General features: G+C 40.6%; 1 long non-coding RNA gene across 1 annotated transcript in view; it reads left to right on the top strand.

The window, feature by feature from the left end:
* The first annotated feature begins 523 nt into the window (after positions 1-523).
* LOC124605641 overlaps positions 524-21,643 on the top strand; it is a 216,089-nt gene continuing 194,969 nt past the window's right edge. Inside the window, exon 1 of the long non-coding RNA XR_006978666.1 lies at positions 524-643. This is a non-coding gene — a long non-coding RNA (uncharacterized LOC124605641). The remainder of the gene's footprint in view (positions 644-21,643) is intronic.

Below are 21,643 nucleotides of genomic sequence, written 5' to 3'. Positions count from 1 at the left end.
AAATCGTCTTCACCATCGTCTCGTTTCGCCTGTGAATCCTGGCCGGATTGCTCTTGTTCACTTTTCTTCCTACTGCCGAATATCCAATCCAATGGCATTTTTAACTTCTTAGGTTAACTGTAAAGTGTGCGTGCGTCAATACGCAGTTATCACACTGTCACGTAAAGTCAGGAACCTTCAAAACAATATTCAGTTTTTGCATTCCATTACTACTTGTCACAAGTTGCGCAGTTTCTACAGTACCAATTCTTTGGTTTCAGCTGGTGCTCAGAGTAATCACCATTCAAAATAATGTCAGTCATGTCACCCGTATTTCTCTTGACCTGTTTGTTTAAGGCGAAAATTCATGTTTAGATATAAAATGCGTGCTGACTCTAAAATAATTCAGTATGTTCATTGTACTAAAGTGATTTGAAGAATAATAATTTATTTTCAGTATGTTGGCTCTTCTGTTCGATTAATTTCCTGAGTATAGAGGGCAGTAGTTGGCAACGGCATAGAATTGTTTTTGTGCTTGTATATTTATTGTGGATATTAGTGATAAAACAGCTTTGTGGTTTCGAAGTGGATAATAGTTCGTAATTTTTTTCTGGATTTACACCTGAAAGTCGACAAGCGTGGAGTTGCCATACTGACATCGTAGGTATGAATTCCAATTTACCGCTTGTTATTTCATAGCTAATAAAAAATGAACGTCTGGAAGTTTGTTGCGACATTTAATCTACTCCCGTTTTAAGAAACTGGTCATGAGTCTTTTTTTTACCAGTTTTCCTAATTAATTACTATAATTATTGGATTAATTTCTCAAATTTTTGAATGTTATACTTTTTGAAGGCAGATTAACTAATTTGTTCGTCGTAAAAAGACAGCTAGTGACTGCTTGTTTACAAATTGCTTTTACTCAGTATAATGTGTCAGTAAACAATAGTAATATGCAGTTGTTCGTCATTTAATAAAGTAAAATGATTATATGTTGGATAAGACTGCATTATATACTCATCGATTCGGTATATTTAATACACTGGGCGTTTTTAGAGAGGCGTTGTAAACAGGTGGCATCGTTCGCCGTGAAATCTGTCGTATACTTAGCGGATAGAAGCTGCAGATTAGTGTTTGTAACGACACGGAATTTACACGGAAGCATTAAACGTTATCCATTTGTGATATTAGATTATTAAACGTTTGTCTCTGTTGTAGTTTGCGTATGTTAAGAAGGTAAGAGAGATATTGTCTATCCCTCAATTGAAATATTAATGGGCGCGGTCTTCTACTCGAAACGTTTAAATTCCAGGGCTTCCGTCATACGTTAGGCTAATCAGCTGTTTTTATAAATAATATCATCATCCGAAGTCGCTACTACAGCACAAATGTGAATGTTTGGAAAACATGGGTAACAATGCTTAACAAAAGAGATATCATTGTTTAATTTCTATAGAAAGAAGAATACTTCCAAGCGATGCTGCATATGGATGGGGTAAAAAATTGCTGCCGTTTTTCATTCTGGATTGACAATCAGTGTAGTTAAATGTGTAAAAGGTTATGTAGTCATGTGATAGTGGGTATCCTTTATTGCCTTCGTGTATTACCAAAATAGGCTATATTAAATGTTCAGTGTCACAAAAATGGGTTTCTTCGTTGTGGTGTTTGAAATATGAAGGCATGATAAGTGCTAAACATAAATATATGTAAAGATAAGAATTCTTGTGCTGCCAGAAAACGATTTAATCACTCCATTATAATAGTTATTGTAAGTATGATATGTAACTTCGGCAGCCATAGAAATTAAATTAGGCTATTTGGAATAGTTTGAATGCGTGTTTCAGGTTAGTATTAAACTCATAATGTTTGTCAGATAATATGCCACCATGGGCCTTATGGTTGCCTGGAAGCACATTTCTGGTATAAGCCTCTATTGTGGCGTACTAAACTGGTTACAACAGTTAATTAAAAGATTTTGTGGTATAGGATAGACAGTGTGAGTGGTGATTCAGCTGAAACCAGGAAAATTGTTATTTATTTCTATGTATTGCTGTTATAAGTAATATAACGTGGCTCTATAAGGCCAACAATATTTTTAGAATAAAATTATTGGTTTTGTATTTGTCTTCTGAAAGAAAGATCTATATACCACTTCTGTAAAAGAAAGAATGTCTCTGCACTGATGCAGTTGTGCCAAGATCCATTGAATTAACCTGTAAGGAAATGTAACAACTGTAGAAGAATCCATAATTTATAAGTATTGTTGGCAGAGTAATTTACAGGTGGTATCTGATTGGAACGAAGAACATTTATTGAACACATTGTTGTTGTTTTCAGTCCGAAGTTTGGTTTGCTGCAAATCTCTGCATTAACCTATCCTGTCCAAGCCTCTTCATCTCCCAAAAACTACTGCATCTTACATCCATTTGAACTTCCTTAATGTATTCATCCCTTGGTCTGCCAATAGAATTTTTATACCCCACGCTACACTGCAGTACCAAACTAATCATTCCTCGATGCCTCAGAGATTTTTAAATTGATTTTATTTTACCATTACAAATTTCAGGCCTGAGCCCATCATTAGATGGCAGTTTTGACTTCTTTGGAAGTTTTATATCTGCAGACCTATCTTCCTGAAAGTCTTCCTTTACATATTAAAAGATAGAAATTTGATTTTATTTTACAACCCATACTGATCGATGAACTGTACTAAAGACAAGATGGCAAATACATTTGTTTCCATTGGCTGCTAAATCTACTTCAACCATTATCAGTTACGTTCTTGCCCAAATAGCAAACCTCATCTGCTGCGTTTAGTATCTGGTTCCCAAATCTAATCGCTCAGCACTGACTGATTTCAATCGACTCTATTATGCCCTTTTTTACATTTAATTATGCTCAGCTTATAATCTTTCTTGAAGACACTATCTGTTCTGTTCAACTGCTCTTCCCGGTTCTTTGCAGTCTCTGTCAGAATTAGTGTCATCAGTGAAATCTCAAAAGTTTTTATTTCTTGTCCCTGAACTTTACTTCCTTGCCCAATTTTTTTATTTTTTTTATTTTTTATTTTTTTTCCATTGCATTCTCAATGTACAAATTGAATATTATCAAGGATAGGCTACAACCCTTTCTTGCTCGCTTTTCTACTACTGCTTCACTTTAATGTCCTTAATCTCATGTAACTGCAGTCATGTTTTTGTAAAAACTGTAGGCCTATGTAACTGTTCGCTACATGCATTTTAACAATTGAAAAACTGCAATACGAACTATTGCATGGTAGGCCTATATTACATGGAGTAAGGACATAGTTGCATCACAGCAACACAAAAGGTACTTGAGTAAGCAAGGCATTTATTCTAATCTCTGTTTCTTACTCTGCCAGGCCATCACTGTTCTGTGCAATCCAAACAGATAATCGGATGTCGATTTTCAATTTAATGATAGGGTACATTCTTAATATTTTCACTGAGCAAGGTGGCACAGTGGATACTGGACTTGCATTCGGCAGGATGATTGTTCAAACCTGTGTCCGGCCATCCTGATTTAGGTTTCCCGTGATTTCTCTAAGTTGTTTCAGGCAAATGCCAGAATGGTTCCTTTGAAGGGCATTGCAGATTTCTTCCCCACCCTTCCCAAATCTGATGGGTATATGAACTTGCTATTTGGTTCCCTCTTCCAAATCAATCGATCTTAATATTTTCTTGTTCTGAACTCATATCGTGAGTAAGTGTAGATATCTGACTACACTCTTTCATGCTGGATCAGTTGAGAATTTGCTCCGTGTAGTGTATCTGCTCTATCACAAACAATCTTCTTTGCAGTTCCTAGTAATTTAGATAGGTAAACAGTAACTTCATGAAAATTTTTCAGTTTGTATCTTGCTTTAAGTTTGTTCTTCAAAAATCTTCCTTTCACACATTGTTACTGGAAGTTAGCATATCATGTACATAAATAGCAACGATTGAATGTCTGAACCTTGATTTTTGTAATAGACACAAAGGTCAGCCATTGACCTTTTGAAGTTTGTGTCTAATTTCGGCAATACTGAAAATCCGAGTTCTCTCATGTGCTTTAACCCAAGGCAGACACTCATTTCTCCAGAATACACAGTATGACGAACATAGTGTTACCAAATACACCCGAAACAAAGATTAAACGACGCAATATTATTTCACTCTGGCAATAAAGTAAATCTAACGGAACGATTGCGGGAAGTTGGGGTTTTAGGGTGGCGACTAGCGAAATAAACAACACTTAAGAATCATGCCACATTTACAAAACAAAAAAAATCAAACAACTGGAATCGAATACTTAATTTGATCAACGAAGGCATTGAATACCAAGAACCGACAGTTAGCTGTCAGTTGACAAAAAAAAAAAAAAAAAAAAAACTACAGGGCTAGTACAAATGATTGAAGCGATTTCATAAATTCACTGTAGCTCCATTCATTGACATATGGTCACGACACACTACAGATACGTAGAAAAACCCATAAAGTTTTGTTCGGCTGAAGCCGCACTTCAGGTTTCTGCCGCCAGAGCGCTCGAGAGCGCAGTGAGACAAAATGGCGACAGGAGCCGAGAAAGCGTATGTCGTGCTTGAAATGCACTCATATCAGTCAGTCATAACAGTGCAACGACACTTCAGGACGAAGTTCAACAAAGATCCACCAACTGAAAACTCCATTCGGCGATGGTATGCACAGTGTAAAGCTTCTGGATGCCTCTGTAAGGGGAAATCAACGGGTCGGCCTGCAGTGAGCGAAGAAACGGTTGAACGTGTGCAGGCAAGTTTCACGCGTAGCCCGCGGAAGTCAACGAATAAAGCAAGCAGGGAGCTAAACGTACCACAGCCGACGGTTTGGAAAATCTTACAGAAAAGGCTAAAGCAGAAGCCTTACCGTTTACAATTGCTACAAGCCCTGACACCCGATGACAAAGTCAAACGCTTTGAATTCTCGGCGCAGTTGCAACAGCTCATGGAAAAGGATGCGTTCAGTGCGAAACTTGTTTTCAGTGATGAAGCAACATTTTTTCTTAATGGTGAAGTGAACAGACACAATGTGCGAATCTGGGCGGTAGAGAATCCTCACGCATTCGTGCAGCAAATTCACAATTCACCAAAAGTTAACCTGTTTAGTGCAATCTCACGGTTTAAAGTTTACGGCCCCTTTTTCTTCTGCGAAAAAAACGTTACAGGACACGTGTATCTGGACATGCTGGAAAATTGGCTCATGCCACAACTGGAGACCGACAGCGCCGACTTCATCTTTCAACAGGATGGTGCTCCACCGCACTTCCATCATGATGTTCGGCATTTCTTAAACAGGAGATTGGAAAACCGATGGATCGGTCGTGGTGGAGATCATGATCAGCAATTCATGTCATGGCCTCCACGCTCTCCCGACTTAACCCCATGCGATTTCTTTCTGTGGGGTTATGTGAGGGATTCAGTGTTTAAACCTCCTCTACCAAGAAACGTGCCAGAACTGCGAGCTCGCATCAACGACGCTTTCGAACTCATTGATGGGGACATGCTGCGCCGAGTGTGGGAGGAACTTGATTATCGGCTTGATGTCTGCCGAATCACTAAAGGGGCACATATCGAACATTTGTGAATGCCTAGAAAAACTTTTTGAGTTTTTGTATGTGTGTGCAAAGCATTGTGAAAATATCTCAGATAATAAAGTTATTGTAGAGCTGTGAAATCGCTTCAATCATTTGTAGTAACCCTGTACTTCGACATAAATTTAGATACCCACATCTACAAGAAAATTACAAATATAAAAAACACGCTACACTTCGTGCAGTAAAGACTAAAAAACATAAAAACGTACTTACCACCAAAAGTCAGCCGACAAATCTTGGCCGGCACATCTCTCTCTCTCTCTCTCTCTCTCTCTCTCTCTCTCTCTCACACACACACACACACACACACACACACACACACCAAATAAAATCAGAAACAACCATTATTGAAACCTACCATTTCTTACACTCGTCCCTGGTTTGAGAAGTGGAGATTTCGCTCAGTTTCATAAATTCCGCACACTGCTGACACTTCGCAAATTCCACCAAGAAGCCATGTAACTGGATAAACGTAATTGTAGACGCCATATTAATACCCATAGCAGCAACCAACGAACAACTATCAAGTTTCCCTGCAAGGACGTACCGACGTAGTACTAAAAAAAAAAAACACAAACAATAACTTGCAAACCATCAACAACACGACGAATAAACAATCTGAAAACCAAAAGCAAATCAGTTGCTAGTAACTAAAATATCATTCAGAAGTCTAGTAACACACAGCCTTAAGTTCAGTGCCGCACGACCATCCCACACAAACAATTTAGAAGCATAAACATCTGACACTTTCTAATGTGTCAGCGCTTAGTCCAACCCGCCCTCTGGAAACACAGTCCAGTTCAAACACTTGGACCGAGCGAGGTGGCGCAGTGGTTGGCATAGTGGACTCGCATTTGCGAGGACGACTCTTCAAACCTGCGTCCGGCCATCCTGATTTAGGTTTTCCCTGATTTCCCTACAACGTTTCCGACAAATTCCGGGATGGTTCCTTTGGAAGGGCACGGGCCGACTTCCTTCCCTAATCAGATGGGGCCGAAAACCTCGCTGTTTGGTCCCCTCCCCCAAATCAACCAACCAAACACTTCGTGTCTCAGTGACATTGTATAACACAACACAGTTGTCGCGGGTCAAAGCAGACAAATGGAATAAGACCTTTCGATTGACCCTCAATTTCATATTCCAGCAGCAGCCACTTTGGTTAAATCCATACACTGCCTTTTTATAGTTTTTTGATACCAGTATCTTTCCATGCCTTCATACCTGGATCGACTCGATTGCTGGAACTTTTACACAAATCTCTTGTAGTAAATCTCCTTGCAAAAAAGCCATGACGCCTCCAGGTGATAAACGTCAAGATCATGTTTAGTAGCCACACGACATAAATACCTGAATGAGTTAGGGCTATATTTCATAACTGGTGCATATTTTTCGTCATGGATCAGGCCTTGCTTCCGAGTACAACGTTTTGTTACTAGCATTTATTGACTTCTTATCTGAAGGTAAAACGGCAGACTCCCATATGTCGTTATCTTTGTGAGATTTTAACACTTCTTGTGTTGCCTTCATTCAGTTTCCATCGGTGCCTGCCATTGCTTTTTCCAGTGACAGAGGGTCAGAGTCAGTTGACTGTTAAGAGTGATATGCTACGAAGTTATTTTGCTGTTGAATTCTTGATGACTTTCGTATTTGCTCAAGTTGTTGCAGTTGCTCGTTATCATTATTTGCTTTCCTGTACTTGATTCCTCATTGCAGCTAGTACTCATCATCATACGATAATCTCATGTTCCGGTCCGATTTCTTCTAGTTCAGTCTTTTATTTATAACGGGCATTGAAATGAAGCCCGATCACTATTGTAAAGTAACGGTAACGAAAAAATGGTTCAAATGGCTCTGAGCACTATGGGACTTAACTTCTGAGGTCATCAGTTCCCTAGAACTTAGAACTACTTAAACCTAGCTAACCTAAGGACATCACACACATCCATGTCCGAGGCAGGATTCGAACCTGCGTCCGTAGCGGTCGCGCAGTTCCAGACTGTAGCGCCTAGAACCGCTCGGTCACTAAGGCCGGCAGTAACGGTAACGATTTTGTTGTTGTTGTTGTGGTCTTTAGTCCAGAGACTGCCCTCTAATACTAAATTGGTGATCCCTTGATGCCTCATAATATGCCCTTCCAACCGACCCCTTCTTCTAGTCAAATTGTGCCACAAATTTCTCCTCTCTCTCCAGTTATATTCAATACCTCCTCATTAGTTATGTGATCTACCCATCTAATCTTCAGCCTTCTTCTGTAGCACCACATTTCGAAAGCTTCTATTCTCTTCTTGGCCAAACTATTTATCGTCCACGTTTCACTTCCATACATGACTACACTTCATACAAATACTTTCAGAAACGACTTACTGACACTTAAATCCTTACTCGATGTTAACAAATTTTTCTGCTTCAGAGACTCTTTCCTTGCCATTGCCAGTCTACATTTTATATCCTCTCTACTTCGACCATCATCAGTTATTTTGCTCCCCAAATAGCAAAACTCATTTACTACTTTAAACGTCTCATTTCTTAATCTAAATCCCGCAGCATCACCCGATTTAATTCAACTACATTCCATTATCCTTGTTTTGCTCTTGTTGATGTTGATCTTATATCCTCCTTTCAAGACACAGTCCATTCCATTCAGCTGCTCTTCCAGGTCCTTTGCTGTCTCTGACAGAATTACGATGTCATCGGCGAACCTCAAAGTTTTTATTTCTTCTCCATGGATTTTAATTCCTACACCGAATTTTTTTTTTTTTTTTTTTCCTTTTACTGTTTGCTCAATATACAAATTGAATAACATCGTGGATAGGCTACAACCCTGTCTCACTCCCTTCCCAACCACTGCTTCCCTTCCATGCCCCTCGACTCTTATTACTGCCATCTGGTTTCTGTACAAATCGTAACTAGCCTTTCGCTCCCTGTGTTTTACCCCTGACACCTTCAGAATTTGAAAGAGAGTATTCCAGTCAACATTGTCAAAAGCTTTCTCTAAGTCTACAAATGCTAGAAACGTAGGTTTGCCTTACCTTACTCAAAAATGTAGTTATACACAGTACACATACCGGTACTCAAAAATAGTCGACAAAACTGTTGGCACATGTGTCCCATAGCAATACTAGCCAGACGATTCCATCCTTGAAGAAGCTAGTAGGCTGCTGTCGGATCCAGGCCTAGACCCAGTCACACACTTCGTGAATAGGTTTAGAGGTCCAAACACATGAAAGTCACACGGTGGAAGGTCGGGACTGTACGGTAGATGTTACAGCGTTTCCCACCGAAACTACTGCAATACCGTCATCGCCGCATCGGCTGTTTGTGGGCGGGCATTATCATGCAGGAGGATGACGGCTTCGGACAACATGCCTTGGTGGTTCCCCGTTCCAGGAACTCGGCAAGCAGTGGGCCCTTGGGGTCAAAAAAGGACATCGTGACCTTACCAGAACTGGTGTGCACGGCCTTTAATTTCTTTGGGGGTAGTGAAGTCGCATGTTTCCACTGGTTCCTCTGACGCTCGCTTTTCCGGTTCAAAGTGGTGACACCATGTTTCGTCACCTGTGACAATACGCGACAGAAAGCCGTATTCCTCATCATGATAACGTTGCAGATACTCAAAGACAGCGCCATTCAAGTACTGCAAGGTTCGGCGGTTAGTTGGTGGGGAACCCACTGTGCACAGCTTTTTCGGAGTTTCATGTGTTGATGCATTATGGTGTGGGCGGTGCCTACGCTAATACCGAGTAACCGATGGATCTCGTCCACGGTGATTCTGCGGTTGCACAATACTAAAGCATTTACTTCCGCAACCATTTCCGGTGTGATGTCAAGATGAGCCTGTCCAGGACGAGCATCGTCTTCCAGTGACGCGCCCCTCAAGGAATCGTTTGCACCATTCCACAACACTTGAACGGCTTAGACTGTACTCATCGTACACACCCTTCATCCGTCGATACACTTCACGGCCTCCAATTCCCTCCGCCGCCAAAAATCGAATCACTCCCCATTCCTGGTTACTCGCCTGCATGTTTGGTAGTGGACGATAACTTGTGTGACACCTTCTCTTCGGCGTGAAGCCACACTCGCGCTTTACAACATCAAAAAGTGCGCACGCGTCAGTCTGTCTACCAATAGATAGCGCCACCACACCCGCAGTTACGTGGTGCCACCTTACGTGTAAGGCAAAGGTAGACGTAATTACCAGGTTTTGTTTGAATGTACCTCATAGTTCTGCTCCTGTTCCGTCAGTGAGATAAACAACTGACTTAGTTTCTGTGGCCCGGTTTCTAATTTATACTGGAGATGTCGAAGATTTGATTCTTGCCTGTCCAAGCTTTTTCAGGAGTCTTGTGTTTTAGTGCCGTAGTCGCGATCACCTAAGTGAAGCACCGTCGGGCCCAGATTCAACTTGTACGGCTGACGGCCTGGGTACATCGGTTACCGTTGACACCATGGCGTCCAGTTGAAAGATTTGCACCCAGCGGTGTTACATACATTATTATCATCATCATCATCACTGTTGTTTTAGACAGGTTTTTTAATCGACTTGTGACATTGCAGACCGATTTTGTGTTAAAACTCACTATTTGCGGAAAATTTTAACGTAAAAGACTTTTAACTATAAAAGGCAAGAAAGGCATCATGGATGTCCAGCTTCGTACCAATATTTTAGGAAGCTAACATATAATAACGTATTAGAGACATCTTTTTCATATTATCTTATTACAAATATCATTTTATTTGTTTTAAAGTACTTATTAACTGGGTAATTTGTATACCGGTTTGTCACAGATAATAACCGTGACCACTGCGGTAGTCCATTATCTCTGGCCTTTGGGTGAGCTGACTTTTCTAAATCAATATACTTTCCGAAACAAGAAAATTTTTTGTCATCGTCGCCTTTAATTGTGATTTACTTACTGTTACCACGGCCTAACGTGCTCAAATAACGTACAAAGTGCAATGAAAATCTCAAAATATAATTAGAGGTATTGTGACTAAGTAAAAAGCGACACTTTGTTCTAAGCTATACAGATCGCATTTATTTACGTTTTTGTATTTTGTATTCGTAATTCTCATTAATCTTCTCTTCAGCAACAGACAAATGCAGATATTACTGTCGAAAGTTAGAAATTACAAGCAATTAATGAGAGTTAAATATTTTTCTCTCCTCATTCACATAACTACACATATCCCAACGATTACACTTATTTCTATTACTCTCATTATTTAAAACTATAAAAGTGCGAAAATTTCGCGCTGATTGCCTCGTTATTATTACAGATTATTATTATTATTATGATTTGGAAATTTTGTTTCGAAGAGCAGACAGCTTGCGTTTTCGCCTCTTGTATTAAAACGCTTAGCCGCTGAGTTTTTTTTCTCGCCTGACAAGGTTTATCAGATTATCATCCTCACATTCTCTCCATTATTGGTTCATGGAGTGCAGATCGTTTTTCCCACGTTCCCTTCAGTTCGGTTTTTAAAGTCTCGAGTCAGCTGTGGTACTTGATTTTTATCCCGAAGGTGTATATAAAAAGTTTCCTGGAATAGTCGTCAGTTAAAGTAGGAAATTATTTGGCTCCTCCAGTTGACGTAGTTTGCGTCTGACCACACAAGTCTGAGTGTAATGGCTCGAGAATTTCCATGGCAAGTATTACTTGCTCTCTCACACGAAATGCCACTAGCTGGACCTATGCGTAGTGCATGCATCTCTTTAGACTGCAGATAACCTAGTCCTTTATTTCACAAATCTGCTGTGTTTGACTGCACTATTGATTTTGTTTCAAAATTCCGATCGTATGGTGAGTCTAGCCGGTACATTCCATTTGTTAATGACGCACTAGTAACTACATTTTTGGATTTGTCGTTAATACGACAGACTTCCCTTTAGAATAAAATCTAATGGGCTTTTTGTATTACTCACATCCTTCCCGCTTGTTTTCAAACTTAGTTCAATCTGTTCACGTGAGTGGCGCCGTCACAGCATGTCTTCAAGATGGCTGCTACACTTGACGTTCGTCAGAAGCAACGTGCTGTCATAGAATTGCTGTGCTGTGAAAACGAGACAGTGGGAAACATCCACAAGAGGTTGAAAAAGGTATATGAAGATGCTGCTGTCGATCGCAGTACAGTTAGTCGGTGGGCAAGCAGGTTACGTGATGAAAGCAAACACGGCAATATTGAGGATTGTCCTCGCAGCGGCAGGCCTCGCACTGCACACACTCCAGACAATGTGCAGACAGTTAACGAATTGTTGACTGCTGACAGACGCATCACAGTGAACGAATTGCCACGCTACGTTGGGATAGGGGAAGAAAGTGTTTGCAGAATACTGAAAGTGTTGGCGTTAAAAAAGGTTTGTGCCAGGTGGGTTCCCGGGATGTTGACAGTGGCTCACAAAGAAACAAGAAAAACATTATGCAGCCCACTTTTGGAACAGTACGAGAATGGTGGAGATGAATTTCTTGGAAGAATTGTGACAGGTGATAAAACATGGGTCCATCAGTTTTCACCAGAGACGAAGAGGCAATCAATGGAGTGGCATCATGCAAATTCACGCTAGAAAAAAAAATTCAAAAGCACACCTTCTGCTGGAAAAATTATGGCTACGGTGTTTTTCGATTCCGAAGGACTCTTGCTAGTGGACATCATGCCAAGTGGAACCACCATAAATTCTGATGCATATGTGACGACACTGAAGATTCAAACTCGACTGAGTCGTGTTCAACCACATCGGCAAAAGCAGGATGTTTTGCTGTTGCACGACAATGCACGGCCACATGTCAGTGAAATAACTGTGGAAGCGATCACAAAACTCGGATGGCAACACTGAAACACCCGCCTTACAGTCCTGACCTGGCTCCATGTGACTATCATCTCTTTGGGAAACTGACTCTCTTCGTGGAACAAGGTTTGAAGATGGTGACTCCCTTGTGCACGCTGCCAAACAGTGGCTCCAACAGGTTGGTCCAGAATTTTACCGTGCGGGTATACAGGCGCTGGTTCCAAGATGACGTAAGGCAGTTGAGAGGGATGGAAATTATGTGGAGAAAAGAAAATATTGTTCCTAAAGGATGTATCTACACACTGTAAAACTTTCAAACATGTAGAATAAAAGATGGATTTTTAAAAAAAATAGTGTGCATTTCTTTTGGAGTGAGCCTTGTAGATTTGTGCTTAGTTGAGGTACATGCAGAATATCCTCTACTTCAGTTGTAGCTTTGTTGTTGCCCGTAAGCACATCTGTATATGATGATTCTATCCATTTTACAGGTAAGTTGTCATTTGCTGTTATAACTTGCGAGTGTATCACTGTTTCAACATTATTTCGTCACATGGATATTACGATGTGCGCTGACGCGCCTCAGTCAACGTATCATTAAGGCCGTTTATTTTTAGCTGCAGCTACGTTTTTCCGTCAGTTTTTCTCTTGCTGTTTCAATTTTTGCTAGATGCTCGTACTTGTTGCAGTTTATTTGAACGTAACACGTCATTCTTTTCAGAGCAGCGTCGCTAGTCGATGGTTTACTACACGCGCCGTCGTTTGTATCTTCCACAAATGTCACTGTTTTATAGTCTCTCGTGGTTAGCAAGTTTTGAATTTTCCAAACTCAGAATAATGGGTTTATTCGTCTGGTAGTCTGGGTAGTAGAACGCATCGAATAAATTTTTCTTTAACTTCAGAACTCGAGTCATTTAATGTTTGTGACATGGAAATGATCTTTGTCACATATTCTTCCACGGACGAATAATTTTAATGTCGGGTTGTCATCAGTGTCCTTATCAATCCTATTCGTCGAGAGGCCAAACAATGTCTTCGTAGACTTGGATTAAATTTTTCCACGCTTCTTTAGCAGTAGAAGTATTTTGCAAATGAATATATATCTATGGATGTACAGAAACTATAATTTTGGCGCCTGTTGTGGTGCTCACATTTTTTACAGTGGATATTTTTCCATTGACGCAATCCCAAGATTGTTCGCGTTCTAGATACCCTCCCATAACGAACAGCCACGTAATGCAATTTTCTCTTGCCATCGGTTTCTTTCTTTCTTTTTTTCCTGGAGGCAGCGAATTGTCATTTAGAGAAACCAATGTATGAGCAGGTACGTCTTTCCAGATTCCGGCTCGCTGCTGCGATTTTCCGCTAGCCAGTTTTTAGAATACTGCGCCGAAACGCGTAATTGAACTGTGTGGGTTGTATCAGTTCAAGATCATGTCCACAGTATTCCATAGAAAGACGAGATACCAAACCACTTAGCAGGCACCAAATGCTGCTATTGGATCATTTCAAATCTATCATGTTGCAATCATTGTAAAGAGTGGGAAAGGGATCATAAATGTCAGAGTACGCAAAGGTTGGAATGTTGACACTGACCATTTCTTCACACAAATAAAGACCAGACTACTACCTAATCGAAAGGTACGTCCTACCACAATTCCGCCAAGGATTGATCCCCAATTCTTTGCAGAGAATAAAGAATGCTTTAAAACTGACATCATGCAAAAAGAAATGAAATTTCGGAACCAACTGAGGTCCATTGTAAGCGAGGCGACCAATAACCTCGGATAACCTCGAAGGAAGCGATGTCATAGATGGTGGAATTCTGAATGTGACCTTGCAGTTAATGAGCGTGCCGCAGCCTGGAGGAAGTGGAACTCTACTAAACGACAAGAAGACTGGAAAGAATTTCACAATGGCGCGGAAACTGACAAGCAAGGCCCTGTACTGAGCAGATCTTCAATACGAAAACCATTCTCCAACGAAAACAAAAAAGGAGTACTAACATCATCCTGGTTTTCGTTGACTTTACGAAAGCTTATGTTTCCATTGACTGTCAAACACTCTTCTTAGTACCCCAAGAACGAGGTGTGGATTACAACACACACATCCTCATGAAACAGACTCTCACGGATACAACCTCAAAGGTGAAGTTCAGAGGAGAACTATCTCCGAGTTTCAACATCAAAACTGGAGTACGACAGTGTGGTGGTCTATCACCCATTCTGTTCAATCTGGGCTTGATAAAGTCATCAAAACCTGGGAATGTATGCTGAGGAATCTAGGAATCAAACCAGTTACCATTAGAGCAGGGACTTGAAGAATTAAGACAAGATGCCGTGCTTTCACAGATGACATTGCAATCTTAACCAACAACTCTAAGGATGCTGTCATTGCTGTTCAAGCCCTGCATGAGATAATGGTGGAGTCAGGTTACAAATATCATATGACAAGACCAAATACATTGAGAACCGGCACTCTAGTAACACCCCTTTGAAGACTATACGTGGAATTGTTGGGAGGGTCAGTTGCTTTCGTTATCTTGGTGAATGGGTCCACCCCAATGGTAGAGACGGCACTTCCGTCTTAGAAAGCCGTAACAAACTCAACGCAGCATTCCACCTATCCAATCTGTACAACAAGAAGTACATTTCGAAGAATGCTAAGGTCTGTCATTACAGAACTGATGACAGACCACAGCTTCTGTATGCCGCAAGAACCCTCTTGATGAACAGAAAAGGCACAATGAATGACCTGGAGAAAGCCGAAAGGTGTATTCTGAGAAAAATTCATGGCCTGAGAGTGCTCCCAGATGGAACCTACCGATTGAAGTCTAATTTTGAACTGTATCAACAGTTAGAATCAGCTAACGCCAGTGTGTGATGTATGAGGCCCAAGTTCTATGGGCACCTACAACGAATGAACAAGAAAAGTCTTACCGAGAAGATCTTCTCCTTGGTTAAAAGCTGAAAGATTGGAAGTCTGTGGCATAATGAAGTACTAAAGGACTTAGATTTGGCTGGGATCTGTGATCTTGAGGTAGAAGATGGTTCCAAATTTTCTGATATGGTAGAGTCTTGGACCGCACCAACTAGAGTCCCTAAACATTGGAAGCCCTTTCCACAGGAGAGGAAGGAGAAATTATCAGCAGGGCTCAAGAGATATTGGGAACGGAAGGGAGCATTGAAGAAGAACTAGTTATAAGCACTCCTTAGTGGGATTAAATCAATAATAGTTGCGCCAGAATGCACCCTGAGTCCGCAACCCTTTAGCAGTGTAATTAACAGGCAATAATCAAGGCATAGCTTCTAAGCTCTCACTAGGGAGAAACCGAATGAGGTAGATTGTTTTAAACAGACTGGCCTTGTATGCAGAAGGGTGGAGGCGCCCTCCAATCTTCATTCAGCTAAGCATGATTTGGATTTCCATGCTTCTCCTACAATACTTCAGCCAAATGCTGGGATCGGGACTTACCTGTCCCATTTTTGCCAAACTAGAGATATTAATATGCTAACGGTTGTACATATGAATTACATTATTTCTGTTGTTCGTTACTACTACTACTGCTAAATGCACACACACACACACACACACACACACACACACACACACACAGTTGATGGGATTATAGGGGATTATTCTTCAGTATATCATGATTAACATGACGAGGCACTGAAGAAGTTATAGATAGAAACACATGGAAATAATTAATGAACACCTGCTTTAGGTTTTGAGTGAGATTATCAGAATCTCAAAATAAAGCATATTGTTAGCTTCTTGTGTTAACACATTCAGCAACAAACACTCAGTTCAGTGGTTTGTACACTGGACTCGCATTTGGTAGGACGACAGTTGAAACTCGCGTCTGGCCATTCTGGTTTAGGTTTTCCACGATTTCCCTGAAATGCCGGGATGGTTCCTCTGGGCGCATGGCCGACTCCTTCCCCCATCCTTATCTAATCCTATTGGACCAATGTCCTCACTTTTTGGTCCGCTCCCCCAAATCAACCAGCCAACCAACATACTCAGTTCCTCACTTTGTAAATACTTCTCACTGTTCTGTACACAAAGCACACTTGACAGTAGATAACAACAGCTCACAAATAGTTATCAAACATTTCTTGAGAAAACTTAATACTTCAATTAAGAAGTTTCCCCTATGAGCCTCTGAGCTATTAAAGATGTATCAGTTATATATTTTACAAAGCTGAAGATATAATTTTGTTTTAAGATGGCGTGTTCAGTGTTTTTTCTTGTGATTTTTGCCTTAAGTCTAAGTACTAACTTTTGTAGCCTTCACTCTTGCATCAGTATGGAATCACACTTGTTCTTTGCAATAACAAATATCACTATTTTGTTTTAAAAGGTCAGTTATATTTTTAATGTGTTATATCTGCTGAACATTATTGCATATAGTTTGGTAAATTGAACCTACTGGCATCAGATGTTAACTTTAACCTGTGATAAAATGATGTTATGATATTTAATGTCCTATTTGTGCAAACAGATAGAATTGAGTGACAGCAATATTCATTTTGATTTTACAGTATTTTTTGTAATATAGATCATTATGAAATACTGATCTGTAATAGACTAGATTCTATGCACCTAGGAGGTTGAAGTTTGGTTAATGTCTGTTGTTTTTGATGTTGTCATGAGTCAAAGACAAAAGGTATCAACAGCTTTAATATTGCCGCAAGCTATGGTGCATGCATAGTGGTTAGTGTCATTGCTTGGTTGGTTTGCCAGTTGAGACCGAACCACAGCTATTATTTATTTTTTAGTATTTATGATTTGTGGTGGTTCTTGAAATATCTATATTTGTAAAGTTTGTATATTCTGGAATGTTCATTGTTTGTATAAACAGCCGCACTCTGCATCCAGGAGATCAGCTTTGTTCTGGCTGTACATCAGTGTTTGCAGTAAAGATGCTTTCAGTGCTAAGTGTTGTATTTCATGAATTACCTGCTTTTGCATTTGAACTTGAGCATGATCTCGATCTGACACTGTTTGTTGGAGACGCTGGGTACTTCAAAACATGTAAGTCATTGTGGCTTCGCTGAGACAGTGTAAAAGCCTTCGCCAACATGGACAGGAACCAGAATACAAGCAGTACATCGTTCATATGATCTGTATATTCAGGAGTCCATTGGGTTTCAAGCCAGCAGTTTGTCAGCTGCAGATCAGTCATCTACCAGTGTTCTCCAGAGATGCCGGTCAGAAGCCAACAAAATGGCTGAAAGGATTCGACCAAGTCACCAAATACAACAGTTGAGATTACATGATATGCTTGGCAGATGTGTACTTTTACTTGAATGGCACAGCCCAGCAGTGGTTCAAGAACAATGAAGAGAAGCTCAGTGTCTGTGATAAATTCCTTGCTAAACTAAAGAAAACATTTGGTTACAATCAGCGGCAAGTCCATTTGGTGGAAGAACAGTTGACAAACAGAGCTCAACATCATGGGGTAACGACACAGCTACATACAGAATATTTTGGCTGTATGCCATATAGTGAAACCAAATATGACTGAAACAGACAAAGTCTCACACATGATGAAAGAAGTTGCAGGAAACATGCTTTGTGAAGGATGTCATAACAACTGAGCATTTCGTTAAGTGGTGTCAGCACATAGAGGCAATGCAACAGAAAAGAAGATTGGACAACAGAAGTATGACTGACAACCAAATGCGATCCCTATGGCAGTTGTGAAAGACCACCACTACTTCTCCTTTTTCAAATAGCATGTAGTGAAAGAAGAGATTTGGCATTAAATGGAAACCTTAGCTGTCAGAGCAGCCACGTATGCTGACCCAGTACATCAGAAGGAAATAGAAAATGTTGAAGAAGAGGTGTAGTGGTCTTCAGGACGAATCTCAGCCATCAGCCAAACACACCAGAAAGAATGGACCCAGCCAACTAAGACTTATACTGCAGCCATCAAAACACAACCACGCACACGACCAACACATGTGCAACCAACTCCTACGTCAATGTAATGCCCTGTATAAAGACATACATTTGGAGAACAGAGGACAAGACAACAGTGTTTTACATTTTGGATGCCATGGGCATGTACACTATTGCAGTGAAAGAAGGTGAGTTTCAAAGTCTACGACTCCAGCAGACATCAACCATCACAACAGTTCTGTCCATTTTAGTCAACTGCATATGGTTGTACTCGACCGGACCCTCCCCAACAAGATGTAGCTGTACCCCATCACCTTAAAATGTGTCAGTCACATGCCCAGCTACGGACTTCAGGAAAACTAAGAGAGGCTATCATATGGAGGTGAGGCCACCACAGATACAAATCCTCCATGGACACCATTCACCAAGATGTCACGAAATCTCATTGATGTCATCATCAATTGTCAACCCATCTGAGCATTAGTTGATGTGGAGGCTTCTTTTTGTGTATATTGAAAGCATTCGTCACCAGTGCAAGAAAACTCTTCTGTGATATGCAACTGGTTGTGCTGATGTTTGTAATTGGGAAATACATCCAATCTACAGGAACGTTTACTATAAGAATAACTATTAGGGACAGAACACATCCCTTCGAATTAGCCTTTATAACAGAATGTATTCATAATGTAATTCTCAGATGGGACTTCTTGCAGATATCACAAGCATTCATAGACTGAAAGAGCAGAGCTCCAGATTGACGAAACTATTCCACTAAGCACACACAATAAGAATTGCTCTGGGTAGTTGTGTGCGTTTGAGGATGAAGATATCCTGCCATCGCCAGTGAGATGAACTCCAGACATCAGTCGATATGCTCTGTTAAACTGCAAAGTTTCTGTCGATTGCTAAAAGATGCTCAGGCTTTCAAAAGAAATATACAGGCCAGCAATGACCATAAGCATTGTAGGTGGTCAAGAAGGACTTTGGATCACTAATTATCATTAGCAGCCACAACTCATCCCTAAAGGTATTGTGTAGGGATTGCTGAACAAGTCCATGAATGTCAGATTCGTGTTATCAATCAAGAATCGTGCTCCAGTACCCCTACAGACAATGCAGGGGAAGAAGCTACTATCAAACTGCCAATAGACGCTTGTCTGATCAAGGAACAACACCAGTGAGTGATTTAAGCGTCCTGCATCAGTTTTCAGATGCTTTCAAATCCTGTATGGACACCAGGGATCATCCACCAATTGTTGTTGTTGTTGTTGTGGTCTTCAGTCCTGAGACTGGTTTGATGCAGCTCTCCATGCTACTCTATCCTGTGCAAGCTTCTTCATCTCCCAGTACCTACTGCAACCTACATCCTTCTGAATCTGCTTTGTGTGGTCATCTCTTGGTCTCCCTCTACGATTTTTACCCCCCACACTGCCCTCCAATACTAAATTGGTGATCCCTTGATGCCTCAGAACATGTACCAACCGATCTCTCCTTCTGGTCAAATTGTGCCACAAACTTCTCTTCTCCCCAACCCTATTCAATACTTCCTCATTAGTTATGTGATCTACCCATCTAATCTTCAGCATTCTTCTGTAGCACCACATTTCGAAAGCTTCTACCCTCTTCTTGTCCAAACTATTTATCGTCCATGTATCACTTCCATACGTGGCTTGACTCCATACAAATACTTTCAGAAATTACTTCCTGACACTTAAATTTATACTCGATGTTAACAAATTTCTCTTCTTCAGAAACGCTTTCCTTGCCATTGCCAGTCTACATTTTATATCCTCTCTACCTCGACCATCATCAGTTATTTTGCTCCCCAAATAGCAAAACTCCTTTACTACTTTAAGTGTCTCATTTCCTAATCTAATTCCCTCAGCATCACTCGACTTAATTCGACTACATTTCATTATCCTCGTTTTGCTTTTGTTGATGTTCATCTTATATCCTCCTTTCAAGTCACTGTCCATTCCATTCAACTGCTCTTCCAAGTCCTTTGCTGTCTCTGACAGAATTACAATGTCATCGGCGAACCTCAAAAGTTTTTACTTCTTCTCCATGAATTTTAATACCTACTCCGAATTTTTCTTTTGTTTCCTTCACTGCTTGCTCAATATACAGGTTGAATAATATCGGGGAGACGCTACAACCCTGTATCACTCCCTTCCCAACCACTGCTTCCCTTTCATGTCCCTCGACTCTTATAACTGCCATCTGGTTTCTGTACAAATTGGAAATTGCCTTTCGCTCCCTGTATTTTACCCCTGCCACCTTTAGAATTTGAAAGAGAGTATTCCAGTCAACATTGTCAAAAGCTTTCTCTAAGTCTACAAATGCTAGAAACGTAGGTTTGCCTTTCCTTAATCTTTCTTCTAAGATAAGTCGTAAGGTCAGTATTGCCTCACGTGTTCCAGTATTTCTACGGAATCCAAACTGATCTTCCCCGAGGTCGGCTTCTACTAGTTTTTCCATTCGTCTGTAAAGAATTCGTGTTAGTATTTTGCAGCTGTGACTTATTAAACTGATTGTTCGGTAATTTTCACATCTGTCAACACCTGCTTTCTTTGGGATTGGAATTATTATATTCTTCTTGAAGTCTGATGGTATTTCGCCTGTTTCATACATCTTGCTCACCAGATGGTAGAGTTTTGTCAGGACTGGCTCTCCCAAGGCCGTCAGTAGTTCCAATGGAATGTTATCTACTCCGGGGGCCTTGTTTCGACTCAGGTCTTTCAGTGCTCTGTCAAACTCTTCACGCAGTATCGTATCTCCCATTTCATCTTCATCTACATCCTCTTCCATTTCCATAATATTGTCCTCAAATGCATCGCCCTTGTATAGACCCTCTATATACTCCTTCCACCTTTCTGCTTTCCCTTCATGCTTAGAACTGGGTTGCCATCTGAGCTCTTGATGTTCATACAAGTGGTTCTCTTATCTCCAAAGGTCTCTTTAATTTTCCTGTAGGCAGTATCTATCTTACCCCTCTTGAGATAAGCCTCTACATCCTTACATTTGTCCTCTAGCCATCCCTGCTTAGCCATTTTGCACTTCCTGTCGATCTCATTTTTGAGACGTTTGTATTCCTTTTTGCCTGCTTCATTTACTGCATTTTTATATTTTCTCCTTTCATCAATTAAATTCAATATTTCTTCTGTTACCCTAGGATTTCTACCAGCCCTCGTCTTTTTACCTACTTGATCCTCTGCTGCCTTCACTACTTCATCCCTCAAAGCTACCCATTCTTCTTCTACTGTATTTCTTTCCCTCATTCCTGTCAGTTGTTCCCTTATGCTCTCCCTGAAACTCTGTACAACCTCTGGTTCTTTCAGTTTATCC

This window comes from Schistocerca americana, chromosome 3, assembly GCF_021461395.2.
Source record: "Schistocerca americana isolate TAMUIC-IGC-003095 chromosome 3, iqSchAmer2.1, whole genome shotgun sequence".
In the NCBI taxonomy this organism is placed as follows: Eukaryota; Metazoa; Arthropoda; class Insecta; order Orthoptera; family Acrididae; genus Schistocerca; species Schistocerca americana.
The sequence above is the reverse complement of the archived record's forward strand: the minus strand, read 5'-3'. Positions and strand labels throughout refer to the sequence as shown.